This window comes from Brachyhypopomus gauderio, chromosome 3, assembly GCF_052324685.1.
Source record: "Brachyhypopomus gauderio isolate BG-103 chromosome 3, BGAUD_0.2, whole genome shotgun sequence".
NCBI classification, from domain to species: domain Eukaryota; kingdom Metazoa; phylum Chordata; class Actinopteri; order Gymnotiformes; family Hypopomidae; genus Brachyhypopomus; species Brachyhypopomus gauderio.
Genome location: NC_135213.1, coordinates 9,053,322 through 9,065,641, shown reverse-complemented (window position 1 = coordinate 9,065,641; position 12,320 = coordinate 9,053,322). Strand labels below are relative to the sequence as shown.

Genomic DNA, 12,320 nt, shown 5'->3' with positions numbered 1-12,320 from the left:
CTGGTCCGAGCTGGGCCGTCCACACACTCCTCTCTCTGCGAGCCGAATCTCGTGCCCTAGTTTTCTTCATTAACCACCTCCAAAACGCATCACACGCACAAGAGATCAGATCACAGTATATTTTATCAATATTAATAGGGAAAGGAAAACTCTGCTTGTAATTAAGAGAGTCCGTAGGCTTTGATATAGACCATTACTAACGCCTCTGCATCTTTAGATTAAAAACCGACCTCTTTTATTTAATAATATTAAATCCCGACATGTATCTTCTAAAAAGCTTTAATAAGACAAAGATAAGATTTGCATCCCCATACAAGTGTCTTTTTCAATTGATTATGAAGCCGCCATTGATGTGTGAGAAATTGATGTTTTCCTCTGTTCTTAAGGGGCTCTAATAGAAGGGGCGGGATTCTAGGAGGAGACTTTACCACTTTGATCTTCAATCAGTAAAAATTCCCACTTCTTTGTCAGACTATATTTGGTAAATAACAGTGACAATCCGTGTGCTTTAAAAAGATGAAATGGAGAGAGACAGAGTGAGAGAGGGGAAACAAATGTGTGTGAGTGCGTTTGAGACACAGAGTGAGAGAGTGACAAAGAGTGAGAGATATTGACTGCTTCATTGATTAGTAATTTAGTAATATTTCAAGGTGTAAGAAACCACAGCTTCACAAACTATTTGTGGCTTCAGAAGTGTGTGCCCTCTGCACCTGACCCACACACACACACACACACACACACAAACATACATACACACCCTCTCAGGTACCGTCACCCTGGACTTATGGCAGAATTTTTTCATATTTAGGGTTCGGTTGGTTCCAGGTAAGCCAGGTCTCACGACGTGGTCCCTGCACATGCATGAGTGACGTCTCGCTGTGTTTCCCTCCCAGCCACACCGCTCCGGCGGCTCACATGCAGCCCGCCGCCCGGACCGGGCCGGCCAGCAGGCATGGCTGGGCTCCCTCGCTCCGGCAGAGGGGGACGTCTGAGGCCAGCGGAGACACCGCCACGCTGCGTTTGAAAGGTGAGGGGCGAGGCCACACGGCCAGCGGGCCGGGCAGACAAAGCGGGTCCGTGTGGCGGGATGCTCACGGGGATTTGACTCACAAATAAAGATGAGAGAGGAGGAAAACAAAGACAAGAGGAGGGGAAAAGTCTAATGGAACACTGCTTGACAAAATGGCCTCAATCGGCCATGACAATAGAGGCGGGTTTTACATGCGGATCAAAAGACGGATAAGATGTGAGCGAATGATATTATGGTAAACAAAGACTTACTTAGTGGGCTGGCAATATCCACTAGCCACACATAAGGGCATTCCTGATTTGAAAGTTTAAAAAAATACAAAATAAATTAATATAAAAGCTGATTTATGGACTAATAATAACAGAATGGTAGCTATAAAACGCAGCTAACCCAGATGGATAGATGCATGGCGGAGTTTGATATGTTGTGAATGCAGTGCCTCCATTAATCGCGGCGTTCCTGCTCACCACACGGTTTTCCCTTCGGTTCCCACAGTTATTGTGTCACTGCTGTTCTAAATACTGCAGCAATGAGAACAGAGTGGGGCATAAGGCCAACCAAAGAGACAAGCACACAGATTTGGCCAAACACAAACACTTCAAGACGGAGTCAAGACACAAAGCAAGATAGAAGCCTCCATGGTTGGAAAGACAGAATGATGGACAGAGAGATGGATGGACAGAGAGGCAGGGTGGGAAAAGTTAAATAAAAAAAAAGAGTAAAGATGGAAAACTAGATAGAAAGAGGGTGGAGGAAAGACGCTGGTAAAAGATGGAGTGAGAGATGGAGCGGATGCTGGCCAGGTGGATGGAGGGGGGCAGGAGGAGAGATAGGGAGTGAAGGAGAGAGGGAGAGGTGGAGAGAGGGAGAGAGGGAGAGAGGGAGGAGGTACGGCAGGAGCTGCAGGAGCTATGGGCTCCAGGCAGCGAGAGGCCATGTGGGGATTTACTTGCAGATCAACAACAGCACACTCAATAAAGCCCCATGGAGCGGGCAAACGCATCTGCCTCCACACATGTGAGCCCAAATTTACAAATGTTTACATCCTTTAAGGAAAAGCCGAGGAGCTGTCGATCCTGTTCGATATCCGCGGCCAACCCCAAACACAATCGTGCGCATGCCCGCACCCCGCACCCCCACACCCCCGCCTCCTGCTTCTCCATCAGTCACTCCGTCTGGTAGCGCCTACACCCGCTGTTATGTGGAGGCATGATTCAAAATACATGTTTTGTATAAATTTGCAATTTTTTTTCAAAATGCATTTTATACTGTATTATTCAATTGCGTACAATATACGTATAAATAAACATTCATCTATTTATATGTCCAGGATTGAAAATTCGGTAAATTATTCTGAATGTACATGTACGTGGAAGTTATTACTGTTGTGGTCACTGAAAGATGTATCAGAATAAAGGTATCTTCTAGCTCCTTCATATACAGTAATCTGCAGTATACGGTTCCATTTGCTGTCCCAAACATGACAGCAAAAGAACGATAAAAAAAAAACAGACAAAAAGAAAAAAGCTGTGAAAATCAGGTGGAGACTGTCTGTCCAGGCTGGCCAGTCTTTGTCTAGAGGATGAGCAGGAGACAGACAGCTTTCACAAAGCTCTGGTAAGGCCTGCATGCTCGTGTACCGGGTGCCGGCTCAGTGAAGCCATAGTCCAGGTTGTAGCCCCCTCTGTCCGCACCAACTCCACCCAAAAGTGGACATGAGAGAGCCTGTCTCGGCACACCGCCTCCTAACCACATCCTTAAAAAAGCCCGGCTTCAGCAAAAACAGCTACAGGCTCTCCCGGGCCCTTACACCTCAGAAGTGGGCAGGCCACCTCAAGGCCCGACGCCCAGAAGCACTGGCAGTCGCCGCAGATGGTGGCTGCATTCTTCTTTAAAAAGACCTCAGGTTAGGAGGGTCAGCCTGTCACAAGTGGAGACTTATCATATTTCTCTCGCCCAAATAAGCACACTTAACTGTATGTCCTCAGGTGAACAGTGGTCCACTGAAGAACCATGTCCTATTATCGAAGGGATCAGCTTACTATAAAAAGCCTGTTCTTTGACTCTCGGCTCAAGAAGTTTCTCAACAGAGAGAAACACTAACTGCAGGAAAGCCAGTAAGAGATTGGGGGGGGGGGACCTGCAGTCATTATGCAGTTTGGAAGCTCATGCAGACTTTGCGATTATTACCAGTCCAGGGCAACCTGTGCCGACACATTTTGCAACCTGTGTCAAAAAGTCTGTTTTCCGGTTGGGACTCATTTGCATGTGTGAATAATACATGCTGCTCATAAGCATATTAAATAGAGGAGATCTGCATGGCGTCTGAAGGAAGAGATCAGACCTTCCAAGTTAATTATAAAGATGTCAAATGTCAGCCCGTGAACTGCTGCCCCCAGGTCGCCCCCTTTAGTTTGGTGATTATATGCACAAACTACAGATAAAGTGTCATCATACAGGCTATTAGTCCTCCTGGAGTTGAAGAAAGACGGTTCTCTGTCTCTCACCGCTATACGGAGCTACAGAAGCCGAAGAACAGAGCACCCAACGCTCTCATATTCACACACACTTTAATACACTAAGGATCATTCATTCCCGCATTTATTCAATCATTCATGCGCTATCTTTCTCTCAATCTCACCCCCACACTAATTTAGCGCAAGCATGTTAGCTTTCCACCGTCTAAATATGGAGCCAGTCTGTGGCTTTAACAAGCAAGGTGTTAAAGTGGTGTTATTCAAAAGGAGGATGGATGTGTGGCCGGACCTGCCCGGTCTGGGCCATTACTGTACCATTAAGTCTGGGGGAAAAAAAGACAGGAATCAGGGAGTGGAAAAACGAGGAAGGCAGAGGCCATGAGAGGCGCCAGTCAAAGAGGTGAGCTGTCTCTGTGTTCCTGTCAGCCCTGTCTCTCTGAAGTTCATTTAAACTGAGGTGGGACGCCTCACTAGCTCTTAACAGGTAAAAGGGGCCATATTATCAGCCCTCAGAGGGAGCAGCACAACCTGATGTGTTCTTTCAACTGTACTAAACTGGGTGCAGCTCACAGAACTGTGGCCTGAGCTAGCCGGACTGAGAGCGCATGGAGGGAGGGTGTGTGTGTGTGTGTGTGTGTGTGTGTGTGTGGGGGGGGGGGGGGGGCACTGGTGTGATGGGCTGGCTGCTGTGGGAGGACTGGAGGGCGGCTGGGCTTAGAGGTGCCTCTGTCCGCAGCCCCGAGCACGCTCAATATTTCATCCCCTCCTGCAGGTCAGAGCTGCTTAAGGCCAGGGCAGTGCAGCCCAAGAGCCCGGGTGCACACACTCATCCCAGCCTCACACCGCTGCTGCGCATGCACACATGCGGACACACACACGCACGCACACGCACACAGCTGCACATGTATGCATATGCAGTCATGCATACCCACAAACGCAAACATTCCCACACGCCTCACAGAGAGTCATTACCCCATTCACCCAATCTTAAATACTTAAGTCTGAAATTTGAAAAAGAAAGCTATTACACAACCTACACACAGAGACATTACCCCCCAAAAGCTGTTGACGAAACCTGCACTAGTCTAAACTATGAGGGTACTAGTTAATGGAGAAGTCAAGGACCTCTCTACTGTTACAACACATTGAGAAGTTACTGCTGGTTTTGAAATCTCCAGCAATTAGCGTGCTTGAATACAGCGAGGAAATGTCATGATTTCTCCCGTCATCTGAGAGTACTTAATGGGCATGTGTTACTGCTTAACCGTTAAGAACAAGTCATGAATCTTTATATATTCCAGAGCCTCCCAGTGTTTGGAGATGACAGTAACTCATTTCTGATTCCTTGTGTCCTGCCATGACCTCATCAAAGATGACACTTTTTGAATCAGACTTAAAAATGTCTTTACGTTTCCAGAGAGCCACATGACATGGCAGCAATCAGTTATGGCAAAATCTCGTCAATGCATTACAAACCGAATCCAGAGTCTGCCGCTCACACACACATGCTTCTCGCCATTCTGTCTCACTTTGAACTCATTTCCCTCAAAGTTGGTGTCATCAGAGAGGAATCTATACGTGCATTTTCAGGCTCCCCCCCCCGATGTTTGCTTTCTTGTGTGCGTGCTCGTATACATGTAAGTGTGGGCTAGAGAACGTGTGCCTGCTCTGTTTCTCTTCTCTAAAATCCCCCTTTGATGCGTGTGGTTATTTATTTATTTGTGTGGCGTGCAGGGCTTCTCGAGCGGGTAAGGCTACAGGAGACGGGCGGTGTGTGGCTTCACGTGCCACTCATCACTGGTGCTCCTCTCTGACAGAGCAACCCTTGACCCCCCCCCCCCATCCCACAATCCTCCTGTACAACTACAGGAGCGGTTTTAAAGAGTTGCAGAAAGGCAGGCAGATTTCATCAGCCTTTGTTTGCGCATACCTACACAGATACCTTGGAGTAGGTTACCCTGATTGCTCTATTAAACAATGGTTGGAGCCATGAAACCATGAAAGGGGATATCAAAATTTCAATCTCAGATTTAATGCGTGCATGAAAGGCTTGCAACCACACACAGAATACTGTCATTTTTGCACTGAAACAGAAGGCATAACCACATAACCCAGTCTGTGTTATGTTAGGGTACATACTCACCTGTACACGTGTACAAAGAATAAACATAGTACAGGTTAAAAAGGGCTTGGCTATCCATACCTGTTTTCAAACACACACCGTTAGAACACACAGGCCCTGTGGAAGATGTTCACGTCTTGAATACTCCTCTTACTGAGCTAAAACGGTACAATACGCTGCTACATTGAGAGATGCACCAACCAGTGATCTGCTATTCACAGAGAAGCAGCAGCCCAAAGAATGATGATGAGGGGAGAGAGAATGAGACAGGCAGAGAGAGAGAGACAGGCAGAGAGAGAGAGAGAGAGACAGAGAAAAAAGGTCAGGGAGACTAGAAAAAGCTCTTACTCTGTCCTGAAGGCTTTTGGTGAATTGGTAGAATGACAATGACAGGGAGAGGACTAGACTAGACTAGACAGACAGACAGATAAATAGTTAGATGGATAAAGTTGAGTGATTGAGAGATAGATAGATCTATACCGACACAGACAGAGAGAAAGATGGAGGGAGAGAGAGAGAGACAGAGAGAGACAGAGAGAGAGAGAGAGATTTTCAAGATAGGTGCACTTTCCTGTTTACTGTCAAGTATTTTAAGGGTAAAAGGTCTGAGTTTCTTCAATATGACAAAACCCAATGTGTCCCAATTACTAGAGATGAGACAATATCATTTAAAAATACGAGTGCGTATCCTAGGAGAAGGACACACTCAACCACATTATAATTACTAGTATTGTTGCTTGGCCAGTTTGCATGTGATTGCATTCCACAGTACTGCATGTAAAGCAAAGGTGGCAATCAAGCCCCTTAAATAGAGAACTGAAGGAGGACAGAGAGAGCTACACTGGGGCCACAGTCCCCCTCTTCACTGGGGCCACAGTCCCCCACTTCACTGGGGCCACAGTCCCCCACTTCACTGGGGCCACAATCCCCCACTTCACTGGGGCCACAGTCCCCCACTTCACTGGGGCCACAGTCTCCCACTTCACTGGGGCCACAGTCCCCCTCTTCACTGGGGCCACAGTCTCCCTCTTCACTGGCACCATGCTGGGGCCACAGTCCCCCCACTTCACTGGGGCCACAGTCTCCCTCTTCACTGGCACCATGCTGGGGCCACAGTCCCCCACTTCACTGGGGCCACAGTCCCCCACTTCACTGGCAGCATGCTGGGGCCACAGTCCCCCACTTCACTGTAGTTAATTGTGAGCTCAATTCTCAGAAAGACTTTTCTTTTTGCTCAACACGAAGCTCAAAGTGAACAAGAGAACTGTGGAACAGGCATTCACCCACAGACACAAGACAGAATACATGGCGGAGAGAGCAGCCCAGGGTCAAATGTATCTGGAGACAGCACTGGGGAGCTGTGCTGTGTCTGGCCCTCAGTCCTTATACACATCTATGAACTATTTCCAACAAAGAAGAAGAAGAATAGGCATAGAGGCAGACAGAGCGGCCCTCTGTTTGCGTACTCTATGTTAGCTGCATGCTAACCATGACTGTTTGCTTTCATAGTGCCACATATAAACATACTTTATGCCCTTTCCTGTAATTTACTATACACCGAGAGTGATTTCCTCTTATGAAATGACACACTTCATTAAATTATTCTTCTGGTTCCGTCACTAAGCCAGGTTCCTCAAATGTAGATGTTTAGCTTTAACCTTTAACCCTTATGAATGACCTCATTCAGAAAAAAACCAAATTACCGCTAATAAATAAAGATGAACAATACAACAGATGAACATCCACTTAAAGCAAATGAACTTTGCTGCTTTGGCGTAGCGTTTCCCAGGACAGTCCTCCCCACACAGGTGGAACATAAGTGGTGTGAAGGAGCCAGCGCTGAGCAGAAGTGTTGGCGTTCTCCTCTAACCCGCCCCTTCATTCCACGTGGCGGTGTAAAGTGTGAGGGGTAACTGCCAGGCCTCCATCGGTGCAGCGTCGCCAGGGGCCCCTCAGGCCCCAGGGACCCCAGGGGCTTCTTCAACCCAACAGGCCCCGCCCCCCCTTTAAACGAATCTCCTATGGAAATAAGCAGAAATAAATCATTCATGACTTTGCATACGCCATCATTAACATCATCCTAGAAATCTATCTGCCCCAACTGAAGCGCGAGTACGAAGATTTGACATGGTGAGACAGTAGAAAACAATAAAACGGTCACCAAGCCAAATGTAATTGGATAACTGAATAAATAAATATATAATAAACGTATAATGATGAGTGCTAATGGGGTTTTATACCCATGTTCGTTGGCTTTGCACTTGGTAGTGGTATCAGTGCATTCTGGTGTAGACAGAGGCAGCGATTAAGCACAAAGTTGGAACATCCTGTGTTAGTGTACGTTAGAGGTCAGACAAATCATAGCGCAATGCAACTTATTCACTATGCCTAGAAATTCAAAACTAAAACTGGTATATAATGGAATTATGTGTGTTTTCCTTTGTCTTTAAACTTAATTAGGCTGCTTTAAGTTATTTCATTTATCATGTTTTAAAAGGGATTTGTCTCTTTCAGCTGAAGCTAGTGTTTAGAAGATCAGTGATGGCGGAAAATTCAATGGCTCTATCATTACCAAACCAATTAGTACTTTGGCCCATTAGGGGAGCCATCATCCTCCCTTCTCTTATTTATCTTCCGTGTTCTTCCTTCAGAAACTTCAGCAACTCACCGAGCTTTTTCTCCATCCTGCGGAGATGTTGCGCATGGTCCGTGCTCCACGAGTGCAGTCCAGCACCTCCTTCCCCTGCTCCTGCCAGCCCCCCTTCCCTGCTCCTGCCCCAGCACCTCTTCCCTGCTCCTGCCCCAGCACCTCCTTCCCTGCTCCTGCCCCAGCACCTCTTCCCTGCTCCTGCCCCAGCACCTCCTTCCCTGCTCCTGCCCCAGCACCTCCTTCCCCTGCTCCTGCCCCAGCACCTCCTCCCCTGCTCCTGCCCCAGCACCTCCTCCCCTGCTCCTGCCCCAGCACCTCCTTCCCTGCTCCTGCCCCAGCACCTCTTCCCTGCTCCTGCCCCAGCACCTCCTTCCCTGCTCCTGCCCCAGCACCTCCTTCCCCTGCTCCTGCCCCAGCACCTCCTCCCCTGCTCCTGCCCCAGCACCTCCTTCCCCTGCTCCTGCCCCAGCACCTCCTTCCCTGCTCCTGCCCCAGCACCTCCTTCCCTGCTCCTGCCCCAGCACCTCCTTCCCTGCTCCTGCCCCAGCACCTCCTTCCCCTGCTCCTGCCCCAGCACCTCCTTCCCCTGCTCCTGCCCCAGCACCTCCTTCCCTGCTCCTGCCCCAGCACCTCCTTCCCTGCTCCTGCCCCAGCACCTCCTTCCCTGCTCCTGCCCCAGCACCTCCTTCCCCTGCTCCTGCCCCAGCACCTCCTTCCCTGCTCCTGCCCCAGCACCTCCTTCCCCTGCTCCTGCCCCAGCACCTCCTTCCCTGCTCCCCTCATTAGAATTTCTGCCATGGCCTTTGGGACTCACTGATTTGAACATATTTTATTTAAGTGCTTTTGTAGGAGCTAATATTCAGCAGCTGTGATCTATAGCAGAATTACAATTTTCAGGGTCAAGGAGGGTTTCTGATATGGACAGAAATGTGAACAACTGCTGTTAGGGAAAAAGGAGGGGCGGGTAAAAGAGTAGGTACCGAAAAAGGGGGAAGAGGGAGGGGAGGGGGGCAGAACCCTCATGAGCTGTCTTTAAAAATAAATGAGAAAATCGGTAATCCCAGAGTCACTGCATGGGAAAAAGAAAATCAATACCCCCTCTCAATTCATCTGGGCCTTCAAGAATCCTTGAAATGAACAAAAGTTGTGAATTTTGTTGCCAATACCGTACATCTCTCTCACAGCAGCGCCCTGCTACCATCTTTAAAATATAAACTTACTGGCAAGAGCTGTGTAAGCTGTAGATGAGCGTGATGGCTTGTGCGTGCGTGGAGGGATGAAGCCTTTTACAGTAAAACATCACAACTAAAAGGGCCTGTTAAGGCCAGGCTGGGTTTATTACTGTAGAAGAAGCCTCGCGTCACGCGGTCTTCTCTGAGATCTCGGACCACGCTGTCCCTTCAGAGGGAGACACGCCCGAGTGGAAGAGGAGCAAAACATCATACAGATTTTGTAACCTTTGAACCATCCATTCAATTGACCCTGTATGCCAAGCTGCAGGGACCCCTCGCATGAATCCACCTCAATTTCCTGCCCTGGGAGAAAGAACGCCAGACCAGTGCTGCCATTGGACACACGCTCATAAATAGTTAATTCACTCCCTCATCTGAGGAGGTATCGCAGAGGGTGCATGGGAGATAGAGGTGGGGGGAGTCGAGGGGGGTCCAACCGATGTGCCCTTTACTAGGCAACGCACGAGACAATGAAAGAAACACACACACACACACACACACACACACACACACACACACACACACACACACACACACACACACAAGCCTGATGTTCAAGGCTTACAGAGCCTGTTTATGGAGGGCCATGCATAAGCCATACACACAATCTACACCCCCCCCCCCCCCCTTTCCCCCCAACCCAGGCCCATCTCCATGTGGACGTGCTAAGCGAAGCCCCCCCCAGTTCATTAGCGCTCTCTTCAGTAGCCTGTCATTGAGGATGTGCTCCATCAAAGCTGACTGACTCTCGCTTTCCAGAGAGATGTCGCGGGTTATCACCGCACGCTCAGATCTCCCGCTACCGGCAACATGAATGGCAGGCCGCCTTTTGAAGACAACAATTTTCCACTGATGCCTCCCAGTTGGAAATTTAGAATCTTGTCTGGTAAGACACCATATACAAAGTAAATTATGCCATACATCTCAACAGTCAGTCCAAGGTAATCATCGCCTGAGCCGATCGGTTTAGCTCAGCTTCACTTTTAGAGTAATCAATCTCTCTCGGTTTTGCTTGCTAGTGTCCAAACGGACAGTCGCCATGATGTTCACCAATCCCACTGTGTAAGCACTAATGTTTCCTAGTGTACGGGCGTGGGAGAGGGAGCGGTTGTGTCTCAGCGGGGAAGAGCAGGTCAGGATGCTGGGGAGCAGGAGGAGATACACACACACACACACACACACACACACACACACACACGTACGTATGCCTGCCCACCCCCCCACACCCACCCACCAGCTGCGTAGTGGAGTAGGAGAAACCAAAGGCGTGGGTGACGGGTGCACAGCTGGCGTGAGGCCGTGGTTGGAGCTGCAGGTTCAAACGCGTAAACGGCACACGCGTCTCTCCCGCTCCTCCCGAGCGCTGTGGAATCGCCGACCTGCAGCAGGAGTTCAAAAGGCCCAGCGCGGAGACGCGCACCCGACATGACACAACGCAGCTAAACGCAGGGCTAATGAGAGGCGAGGAGACGGCGTGGTGTTGAGATGCAATACTGATTTAATGACTGCGTTACAGACAAGCACTCAGCACATCTACAGAGATCACAATCCATAAAAGTCACCGACAACCGAAAGCAAAGAAAGAATCAGAACAGCAGTCACACTAATACAGGAGATGATCTGATGGATCGGTAGGAAGCCTGTGGCCAGGTGCCAAAGTGCGCATGTGTGTGTGCACACACACACGCACAAACTGTATTACATTGGGCACATGATCACAGCAAACACAATGTCAGATCCATGACTCTAACTGATGGGCATTTACTAGAAGAGACACACCAGGAGTAAACATTATTGATGGATGTCATTTCAAGTCAAGCCCGTTTGGAATTCGGCAGACCATGAAGACGTCGTCATGTGTCTTTGTACACTTGCATTTATGCACCACAGTTTGGATAGGGAAACGAAAGAAGAAGACAGAACAAAGACATCTGGACTTACTGTAGGTGTCCACACACACACACACACACACACACACACACACACACACACACACACACGCCTGTGGGGTCTGGCTAAGCGGTAGCAGTGTGAGGGATCTCACTGCTGTTGGGCAGTTGAATCCTGGAACCCCACATCTTCATAAAGACAGTGCTGCCCCCCCCCCCCCCCCCCCCACACACACACACACACACACACTCATCAAACACTGCAACAGACACGGTGCAGGTCACAGTTCACAGGTCAGAGGACGCTTTAAAAGGTATACAGTTTTAAAAGGGGCTTTTTTCCCTGTGTCATACGTGGCATGGTTCAAAGACAATAAGGGGCTGTAATCTCTGGTCTGTGAACATCTATGGATGCGCTCACACCACGCTCACATTCCTGCGGTGGTAATGAAAGCAGGAGCAGCCTTGAGAACAACTGTCATCCTGGACAGCCACGCACGCAGAGACTGGGGGTCCATCTGCGTCTTGGCCCCTGGCAGGTGGGCCGGGCTCGTCCCAATCAGGGTCTCTCTGGTGACGGGCCGAAGGGCCTGCTAGCTGAAGTCTACGCTGGCCGACGTCAAGCTCAATGAAATATTAAAGTCTGCCTGTACCTGGTATTGTTGGCCCTTGGAATAAGATATAACCTATTTGTGACATGTTTTCATCGCTCTTCCACAGAAGACACTGCATGCACCCAAATGAGGCACAGAGAGGAGGCTAATGAATAATCTATTTCATATTCTAAAGGCCCTGCTGCTTAAAAAGAGAGAGAGAGAGAGAGAGGGAGGAGAACAAGAGTAAAAAGAGGGATAAAAAAAGGAGGGGAAAAGAAAAAGGTGTGTATGGGGGGGTGGTGGTGGTTGCAGATGATGATACAG

The 12,320-nt window shown here is 49.0% G+C and overlaps 1 protein-coding gene across 2 annotated transcripts in view; it reads right to left on the bottom strand.

Moving 5' to 3' along the window:
- Positions 1-10,986: 10,986 nt before the first annotated feature.
- Positions 10,987-12,320, bottom strand: part of vti1a (vesicle transport through interaction with t-SNAREs 1A) — a 99,624-nt gene continuing 98,290 nt past the window's right edge. For both annotated transcript variants that reach the window (XM_076999333.1, XM_076999334.1), the window contains one exon: positions 10,987-12,320. This exon is cut by the window's right edge and continues 2,934 nt beyond it. The gene's annotated coding sequence lies outside the window, so the exon portion shown is untranslated.